The sequence below is a fragment of the Quercus suber genome, unplaced genomic scaffold (genome assembly GCF_002906115.3).
Source record: "Quercus suber isolate HL8 unplaced genomic scaffold, Cork oak 2.0 scaffold_10, whole genome shotgun sequence".
In the NCBI taxonomy this organism is placed as follows: domain Eukaryota; kingdom Viridiplantae; phylum Streptophyta; class Magnoliopsida; order Fagales; family Fagaceae; genus Quercus; species Quercus suber.
The window spans coordinates 1,785,439-1,795,746 of NW_027069476.1; the positions used below are offsets into that span (position 1 = coordinate 1,785,439).

The following is a 10,308-nucleotide window of genomic DNA, read 5'->3' on the forward strand; positions in this document are numbered from 1 at the left end:
GTGAAGGCTGCTACAAGTATTTTGTCGTCGGCTTCGTCAACTGATAGCGCTTCCTTATTAAAGCGCGTTATGTAGGATCGTAACGTCTTGTCCTCTCTTTGCTTGATACTCATTAAGCATGCCGTGGACTTCTTATACCTATGTCCGCCAATGAAGTGTGTAGTGAATTGGGCGCTTAGCTCCTTAAAGGTGCTGATAGAGTTGGGCGTCAGCCGGCTGAACCATATCCTTGCGGGGCCTTTGAGTGTTGTGGGGAAGGCCCTGCACATAATCTCATCTGCCACCCCCTGAAGATGCATCAAGGTTTTTAAAGTCTCCAGGTGATCCAAAGGATCCTTCACCCCGTCATAGCTTTCTATATTTGGCATGCGAAACTTGTGGGGTAGGGGGAAGGAGTTCACGGCCATAGTAAAGGGCGAATCGGTACAGTTGACTAATTCGTCAAGATCACTAGAGACTCTCCCCTTGAGGGCATTCATCATGACCTCCATCTGTTCCCTCATTGCCTGCATCTCGACGGCAATATGTGGTGGAGTCGCATCCATGAGGGATGGCATGCTGACATGCGGCCTCTCCGGCCTGCTTGGGGCGTGGCTGCCTTCAAGTCTCTCCTGGTTTCCCCTTGGAGCGCTAATTTCTTCCTGATCTTCTGGTTGGTCATTTGGTGCTGCCTCCTTCTGGCGCAGCTGTTCTTCCAAGTCGAGGTTCCGTTTTGTGAGACGTTCCACGGCGGCACCGAGAGTCTGAACCTGTCTCTCGAGGGCAGTCGTGGGTGGTTCCTCTCCTTGTGCATCATTAGTAGTTGCCATTGAGCGAGTGAGTACCATGCAACCCTTTGGTTCGGGAAACGATAATGTGGCTTAATTACCTAAAAGCAGTTTAACGTTTCCCACAGACGGCGCCAACTGATGATGCCGAAAATCTTACCAGTGAGTTGTACGACGCTTGTACGCTCAAAACAACACCTGCACAACAAAAAGGAAAAGACCTCACAGAGAGCACCGGTGTGGTGCCAGCCAAATACCCTCCGAAGGTCAAGTTAGAACTTCTTTCAACTCTAGAGTGCTAGAGAGGGATTTATTATGCGTACCTCGGCTTATGAGGGTATTGGGGTTTTTATAGTAGTAGAGGGTGGACCTTTCTTCCTTGGAGTAGAAGTCTTTTCCTTATAGAAATCCTTATGCACGTAGATTGCGGAATCCTTTCCTTATAGGACTCTGATACTGGGCGTGGAATACAAGCAATTTCCCTAAAACCCATACGTGGTGACCAAGTCATGGTTTTCATAGAACCGTAGGCCTTAAAACCGTCAGCTTGCACTTTCCCCTTCAGCTGGGTTGGCGTCAGCTTCTCGCTACGTTCAGTAGCCTAGGGGCTCCAAATTATCGTCAGTTAGACTTGGGGACTTCAGCCCGTCGGTTTTGTCTTGATCTAGTCAGCATGCATTCCTTCACGCTTGGCCTACAACATTCGTCATAACAATCCCGTCAGCCAGAGCAGAAGCTGACGGGTTAGGCTCATGGTACCTGCTATAATTCTTCCATATCACCCTCTTCATAAGATGCTGGACGATCTGTGATCCCCAGCTATGTCCCAAGAGTCAGGCCATGCAATCTATAGAGCAAAAATGTGAAAGTTAAGTCTCCACGAACCTAGATAATTCGGAATGGGTGCATATTCCGATATGTTAGCCCATTTACCCCGCGTCATGTTTCAATTAATTAAGCAAAATGGATAGATTTTTAGGATGATGGTTAGATCATAAAAAGTATATAAAGAACTAGCATCAGGTCCAGCCCTTCCACTAGGCTAATTAGGCCATTGCCTAAGGCTTCCAAGTGGAAGGGGGCCCCCAAAATTTTGAAAAAGAATGGGGTAGTAGAAAATAAAATAAAAAATTTAGTTTCAGATAAAACTCTAAAAAATCTTATACTTCATTGTGACCAAAGAACAAAAAAACTGGAACATACTTGTAAACATTGGTACCCCAAAAAATTCTTTGGCCTAAAAAAAATAATTATCCCAAAAAAATCATCATTAACCTCTAGACAAATCAAAAATAAACTGGATAAAATGCAAAGCTGGTCTAAAAAGTTACCCACAAAAGAATCTCAAATCAAAACAGGTGATCAAAAATCTCAAATCCTTATAATTTACTCATACCTTTTCTCTCTCTCAGCTCTTGCTCTCTGCCTCTCTCTCTCTTTGCTAGATGATGATAGTTTGCAAAAATATTGTCTTAAACTTGAATCTTTTCTCAAACATGATGTTTATTATGATTTATGATATTGATGGTTTAGATTTATTTTCAGAGTTAAAAGTTTCAAAAGAAATTTTACAAATAAAAGAATATACTCCAATTGACATATTGAATATATGAAAATGTTAGATTCATTTCCAAATACATGCATTACTTATAAAATTTTAATAATTCCTGTTACAGTGAAAGAAGTTTTCAAAATTAAAATAGATAAAATCATATCTAAGATCGACAATGTCTCAAGAAAGATTAAATGGATTAACTATACTATCAATTGAAAATGAGATGTTAGAGAACTTGAATACAATCATTTAATTAGTTAATTTGCATCTCAAAAGGCAAGCAAAAAAAAATAAAAAAATAAAAATTAAATAAATACTAATTTAATTAATACATAAATATAAAAAAGACCTCATTTTAGTTCTTGCTTAAGGCCCCAAAATGTCTAAGGCCAACCCTGACTAGCATCCATGCTCACAAGGTATAAGAGATAACCCTAGAATTTTCATTGCTATTTACTCTTTTGGGTGTTTGTGAGTTATGTTTAAGCATCAGAGGAGTTTAGGCTGACACAACATTGGTGCTCTCTAGATAAGTGATTTTTGTGTATAAGTCTTCCAAACCTCCGATTTTGGACAAGTGCTCCATTGATTTTTTTGTACATCATTAGTATCAATTTAAGCTCCCAATCAAACTTAATCAAATCCAAAAAAAAATTCAAGATTTAAATTGATACGATTTTTAAAACTCCAATTGAACCCATAGAGAAACTATAAGATTTAATTGATAGTCTTAAACTTTAGTGTTTAATTTAAAATATAAAATTAAATTTGAAACCATTCTTAAATATTGGAGAAATTATACTTTACCAAACTAAACTACCTTATATTACACTTTGCATCCTAAAATTTTCAAAATGCAGATTTTGCACACTAAACTATGACCTTTGTTACATTTTGTAGTTTGTACCCTAACGTTAAGTTTTTTGTTAACTTGGATGGACATTCAAAATTTAGGGTGCAAAGTGTAATCAGGAGTATAGTTTAAGGTAGTAAAAAGTAATTTATCTTTTATTTTTAAAGCATTGAGAAGATGGGTAATTAGGTCTTTTTCATGTGGTGCATCCAAGTTAATAGAAAACTTAATGTTAGGGTGCAAAATGTAACAAGGGTCATAGTTTAGGATGCAAAATGTGCATTCAAAAATTTTAGGTTGCAAAGTGTAATTAAGAGTATAATTTAGAGTGGTAAAGTGTAATTTTTCATAAAATATTTATACTAGGAGTACTATTTAAGAGTCTTCCCAGTTTGGATTCCTATTTTTGGATACCTAAAATACCATCAAATTCATTTAGGAAGCTAAATAATAGGATTAGACATGTCAAATTACTAATTTAAAAGAGAAATGATATGTCCATAATATTTTTACAACAAATCTTAAGTAGTAGATTGTTACTAGTTGTTATTGTTAGATTAAAAATTAATCTCAGTGCTAAATTCAAATTTGAATCAATAACAACTAACTACCTATGATTTGTTGTGAAAATAATCTGAAATTGTTGTGGACGTAACACTTCTCATTTTAAAAACTCCAAAATTTTAGATAAGTTTAAAAAACAGTTTTTTTTTTTTTTTTTGCCATCCGCATTTCTTTGTCAATTCAAATTTCAAAATAAAGCAAAAATTTTTCTTAAAGAATAGATTTTTTTTTAATCTATATTAATATTTAATTAAGGAGTTTTCTTTTTTTGGATTCATATTTTTTTATGCCTAAAATATCCTCAAAATATAGAAAATTATGACATTAAACTCACCAAAAAAGAAAAAAACTCATCATACGCGCTTCATATGATTTACAATTTTTTTTATTTATTTATTTTGCATGAAAGAATTGAATGAGTTAAACAGTTGCAGAGTTCACATAAAATTTAATTACAGCTACGTGAAGTGAATTAAGCCTACCATGTCCCAATAATCTACAGTTTAGCAAAAAGACGGTCAATTGTCATAACATGTTCCTGCTGTTGAGCTCTCCATTACATGCCAAGGAATCAACACACCAACACGCTGGTTTCTTGATAAATATTTCCGGTCATGGTTGTGCCACAAGGGATCTGCAATCCAAAAAACTTACTAATTAAAACACAGACCATATCAAACTTTAACCAATTAACGGCTAGTAAATGCTAAAGGCCATAGCATATGGCCCAAAGCTTTACTTGCTTAGATTGAGAACTCAAAGTGATTCCAATATAATAAGAGCTATGGCTAGACTATGGGCCTCTGGCTGAGCTTGAGAGAACAAATAGGGTTAGACTTTAGAGGGAGAGAGAGCTAGGTTTGAGAGAAAAAGAGAGTGGGGTTACGGTCTAGAGAGGAGAATTGTTAGGAATTGTGATCTTGTGGTGGCAAATACACTGACGGTCTAGAGAGGAGAATTGTTAGGAATTTTGCTGTTATTTTATGTTTAGTTAGTAAGAAAATGGAAGAAATGCTGAAAATTTTGAATGAAGTGGATATTCTAGCAATATTTGAGTCTATGTCTTGATTTGGATTTGAGTTTTCATTTTGAATTTTTTGGATCTGTGCTTAAATTTGTGCTATTGTGTTGTTGATATTGTGCTTATATTTAAATGAGTTTGTGTTCTTGAGCTTGTTTTTTTGTGTTTCTGAGCTTGTGCTTTTGTGTTTGTTAAATGGATTTGGGTTGGTTTTGTTGAATGAGAAGAGATTTATGGGTTTGTGTTTTTGTATTTTGGAGCATGTTATGTTTGTATTGTGAGTATGTTGTGTTTGATTTTGAATCTTCTGGGTATGTTTGTATTGTGAGTATGTTGTGTTTGATTTTGAATTTTCTGGATTTATGTTTGATTTTGAATTTCTTGGGTTTGTGTTTAATTTTGAATTTTTTGAGTTTGTGTTTGATTTTGATTTAGCTGGGTAAAAAACCCCAAAATTAAAAAATAAATAAATAAAATAAAAAACGCGCACTACAAGAAAAACGGGCTATTGCGGCGGGTCAAAAGCGCCGCTAAAGCCCAAAAAACCGCCGCTAAAGGTACATTTGACCTATAGCGGCGGACCGTCCCGCCAGTGTTGCAGTGCCGCTATAGGTCAATTGCGGCGGTCGCTAAAAGCACCGCTATATATGTACCTTTTAGCGGCGGGTGAAGGTTTATTGCGGCGGGCATACAACCGCCGCCATACATGTTTAGAATTTGTGGCATTGACTTTTAGCGGCGGGTCACGCCCGCCGCTATTGGTGTCTACCTTTAGCGGCGGGAAAACAGTGCCGCTACAGGCAATCAATCAAAATAGATTAATTGCACTTGTAGCGGCGGGTAGAAACGCCGCTATAGGTCTTTTTTTTTTTTTTTTTTTTTTCCTAATGGGTTTTAAAACCACGTTTCTATTGCAAATAGTTTCTATTACAAATAATCCTGTAATAATTTTAGCTCCACTAGGACAATACCACAAATTTAACCAAATAACACCACAATTGTTTCAAAACTAACATTATATTAACATAGAAATATATTATTAAATACATAATAATGTCTATAACCATCATCATAAAATTAACAAAAGAAAAGATGTGGTCATTTGTACACATAAGGAGTGCCATCACACATTGCATGATACAAGGAGTGTCTTCAATCCACAAGGTAGACGGATTCAATAAAATCATAATTTAAAAAAAGATCCTCATTTTATTCCTTAAGCATTCTCATGGACATCCACACAACCAAGAGTAATATTTTGATAAATATCATTAAGCAACCAACACATATTTAAGTGTTTGTCAACGATACATGGCACTCAATGCTTGTTATAAAACCACATTAACAACCATGTTGAACTTAGGATACCTCATCAACACGGCACAAAAATTCTTGTAGCAAATTAATATTCACATTAAATTGAAGAAACCAGTGATTCTAAACTCACATTTTGCATATAGGCAGTCCATCATTCCCTTCTCCAAGTCCAGCTACACAACAATGAAAGAAATAGCATAAGTTAGGATTATAATGCAAAGTTACCAAGTCAAAATACATAAAGTTATTATTTTTATCCATGCTTCCAAAACATATCCTTCAATGCATTAATGGGCAGAAAACAAGCTCTAGAATTGAATAAGAAATTCTATCTCATTCTTTGATTTTTTTTCCTTCTCAATTGGTAATTACACACATTCAATAAGTCATGAACAATAAAAATTTCTCTCAAACTATGCATTTTTTCGAACCAAACCCATTTAAAATAAAATGGAATAAAACTACTAATCACTCACTTAATTCTGGATAGAGAAATTGATGAAGTTGGTATCTACCAAAACCCGATATGGCGGTCCCAACGAGGTGTTGTAATTGAAGAAAAGTGCCGATGAAACCGTCGGCCTATATCGCACAAAATTAAACACATTACAACACAATATAAACCATATAAACCCTTACAAATCCCAAAGCTCCTATACCCAAAATTTAACAACAAAAATCTTTATATTTTTTTTTTTGATAAATAAAAAAAAAATCTATATATATATACACATAAGCTTTTATAAATACTTAAAAAATTCAAAGGAAAACTAGATGAATAACAATGGTAAGTTACATATGTTTTTGAGGGTCAAAACATAGTTGCAGAAGCACCCTAAGTATGTCTTACAACCATAGTACCATACCTATTTCCTTTTTGAAACAAACACCAAAAACAAACAAACAAACAAACAAAAAAAGCATTTTACCATATGGCTAACAAGAACTATAAATGAGTAATCGTTGCCTTGAATCATTGGGATATAACTCAGAGTAAAATGTCACCCAGCCATCAAGTCTAGATTTTCTAATATAGCCACAGCACATGCTCCCCACCCCCACCCCCCCAATATCCTTTTTTTGTAATTTTAAATTTCCTTGTTAGCCTCAATCAACAAAGATGCTCTCTCTATTAAGATGTGAGAACAAATGTTCTGCTTGATCATCATGCATGCATGTAAACATTCATATATCCATCCATGAATTAACTAATAAAAATATAATTGTATTTCTATTTTTAATGAAAAACATTATAATGGCACCACGTCCGAAGTTTATTTGATTCTTTGAAAGTTTGACCATGACTAGAAATCTAACATACCTTCTTTGTCTTTGCAGACGTAAGAGAGAGACAAAGAAGTGATAGACAAAGGGAGAGATCTTATCGCAAATTAAAAGTTCACTACTTGCACATCCAAGCCCCAAAAAGAAAATTTCCGCACCTATCAACATGTCATTAGTGGGCCTCTTAACATGCACTCAAAGTTACAAAACAAAAAATAGAACTCTTCACTACAAAGAGGCAAGAGGTTAAGGTTAACAATCAAAATGGATTTCAAAATTTGAAATTCCAATCACAAGGCTTAGGAAAAAGTGAGATCAATGCTACCATGGATTCCACTATAAGTGGCCAGGCTTCATTAATTGTACTTATACTATTGGAATAATCAATTCAACAGATATGTATAACCTATGTCGAAGCTAATAATATTGATTTATTCACTCAAGAGTCAAGACAATGTACATATTAAAAATAGCATAAAAATTAAAGAAAAATTTACACATTCACTTCAGTAAAATTTTGATACATGAACCATATTGTTTTGTAAATCAAAATGCACAAGATTGAAAATAATGATAAAGTCATTGAAGACCGCAGCTAGCACAGTAGTTTTGAGAGACAGAAAGAGATGTGTAGGTTATGTCAAAGACTCAAAGGTAGAAGATAAGTGCGTGTGAGAAAGAGAAGTGGTCATACGTGTTCCCTATGGCCCTAGAGACCTAGGACCTACCTCATTCGCCAATCTTTTCTAATCAACTATTTTGTCTTTGTATTTATCTGAGAGCTTCTCTTCCACACCTGTGCTCCTGTGAGACAAGCAAGATTAAAGGGAAAGTAACTAATAAGAAAGAAGGTACAATTACAAACACTAAATCCAGAACTGATTTCACAAAGAAATTTAGACAACCACATAGTCAATGGGCAGTGTTTTTTACATACGAAAGTACACACAATTCAGCTTCAAACTAAAAATATGTCTTAAAGTAACAATTTTAGTTCAAAATCTCATGACACAATTTCAATTCAAAAATGATATAAAATTAAAAAGTAATTTATGTATACGATATTCAAGACACAATTCAATTTTTTTTTAAAATGATTTGAAATTAAAGAGTAATTTATTTACGCGATGTTCAAGACACAATTTCAGTTCAAAAAATGTATAATGTATGAAATAAGAGTGTGTACTAACAACTAGACAAAAATAAATAATAAAAAGTCTGTCCTTTTGGGGGAAAAAAAAAGGAAAATAAAAAAAGTAGACTGTAAAAACGCTTTTTATTTTATTGCCCCCTCCAAACATCGACATTTTATTTATTTATTTATTTATTTGGGATTTTTATAATTTATTTCTACAACAGTGTGGAATGCAGATACAGACAATCTAACCATGCTGGTATGGTTGCCTAGTACCAAACTAGCAAGAGTCATGTTAACAGTGCCCTTAGAGCAATTGTTAATAAATCATATTAGGAAATTTTTAACATCACTTCTATAGAAAATATAAAAAGCGGATAGAAAAATTAATTGTTTTATCATTTTTCTTTAAAATGCTTCTAAAAATAATTCTTAAACTAATGCATGAAGATATCTATTAACATTTCCCATAAATCAAATCTTGAGTTTGATTGCGTTGATCACATTTACTTCTAAATGCTTCCCCATCAATCATGACAAATCTCCCAATGAAATTTGCATGCATGTTCTTAATGATTATCATGAATCCTATATCAAAGATTCAGTAAAGTTTCTCCATGAGACTCTAAAGCCTTTGTCCAATACGGAATGGCTTTTTCAATGTCATGTGCTCTTTCTAATATTATTCCAAAACTAGTATATGAGGAAGGTGTAGTCCTTTCAGAGAGTGACATGCATTAGCTTTGATTTCTCAGTCAAACTGACCCTTCTTTCTTTTCTTTTTAATAGTCTAAACCCATAAACAGTCAGACATGGTTGCTTCCAGTTGCCACCATTATTAAAGCCAATCTTCTTTTTTATTTTTTTTTGTATGTTTGGTCTAACTTTTATGATTTGTCCTACTTTCAAGGCCGCTCCAAAACAATTTTACCAACAAAAAAAATTAGGCACAATTCTGAACAGGTGAAAAAACGCGTCTAAATCACTAACAATGGCTCCTCTACTTACAAATTATGGTTCAAGCGATTAATAAACTGATTTCATGGACAATGAAAATACGGTAATCATTAAGTAATCACATCACAACTCACAAGGGTGTTATTTCACAACTCACAAAGAACTCATATTTTTCATTTCATGGGATTCGAATACCATCAAATGAAAAATAAAATAAATTATAAAAACTAAATTAAAAAAATAATTAAAAAAGAAAAAAAGAAAAAGCACATACAGTGTTAAGAAAAGCAAGGAAGGTGTTGAGCTCAGGCGAAGCAGAGAGGACGCGATGGAGGGAGCGCATGGCGACGAAACCCAAATCAAAAGGCTCAGAAGACGAAGGGACCATACGGAGCGTGTACTCCACGGCGGAGAATCCGACGGCGACACTGACGTAGTTGAAGGCAAGGATAAGAAAATTTGAATAATGGATCTAAAGAAAAGTGAAATGTAGAGAGAGAGAGAGATGTTAGAGAACGGCTGAAGTGAAATGTAGAGAATAAAAGATGAGAATGAGGGTGAAGGCGTGAGGCGGCTGAAGTGAAATGTAGAGAGTAGGGTTTTTTTTTTTTATGTTTTAAGTTGATGTATAAAACGATGTAGTTTTGTAGGAGCCAAATAATAAATTATTGTTAAATTCATATTTTGAAAATCCAACCGCTGGATCACATTTTTATATGTTAGTAACTTGCATGCCAAGTTTCGTGCCAATCAGATATAATTTACCATTGATCTTTAAACTCATCTTTTATGCATTATTTTAAACTACAAAAACTTGAATTTAAACAATTGATTGATGACATGACTATTAATCTT

The 10,308-nt window shown here is 34.4% G+C and overlaps 1 long non-coding RNA gene across 2 annotated transcripts; it reads right to left on the minus strand.

Moving 5' to 3' along the window:
• Positions 1–5,949: 5,949 nt before the first annotated feature.
• LOC111985514 (uncharacterized) lies at positions 5,950–10,050 on the minus strand. Of its 2 annotated transcripts, none has more exons than XR_002880044.2 (4): positions 9,728–10,050; positions 8,056–8,165; positions 6,554–6,659; positions 5,950–6,250 (listed from the first exon to the last, which is right to left on the minus strand). It is a non-coding gene; the product is annotated as an uncharacterized LOC111985514 (long non-coding RNA). The 2 variants fall into 2 exon arrangements; XR_002880045.2 differs by having other exon boundaries at positions 8,090–8,165; positions 9,728–10,049.
• Between the last annotated feature and the right edge of the window lie 258 nt (positions 10,051–10,308).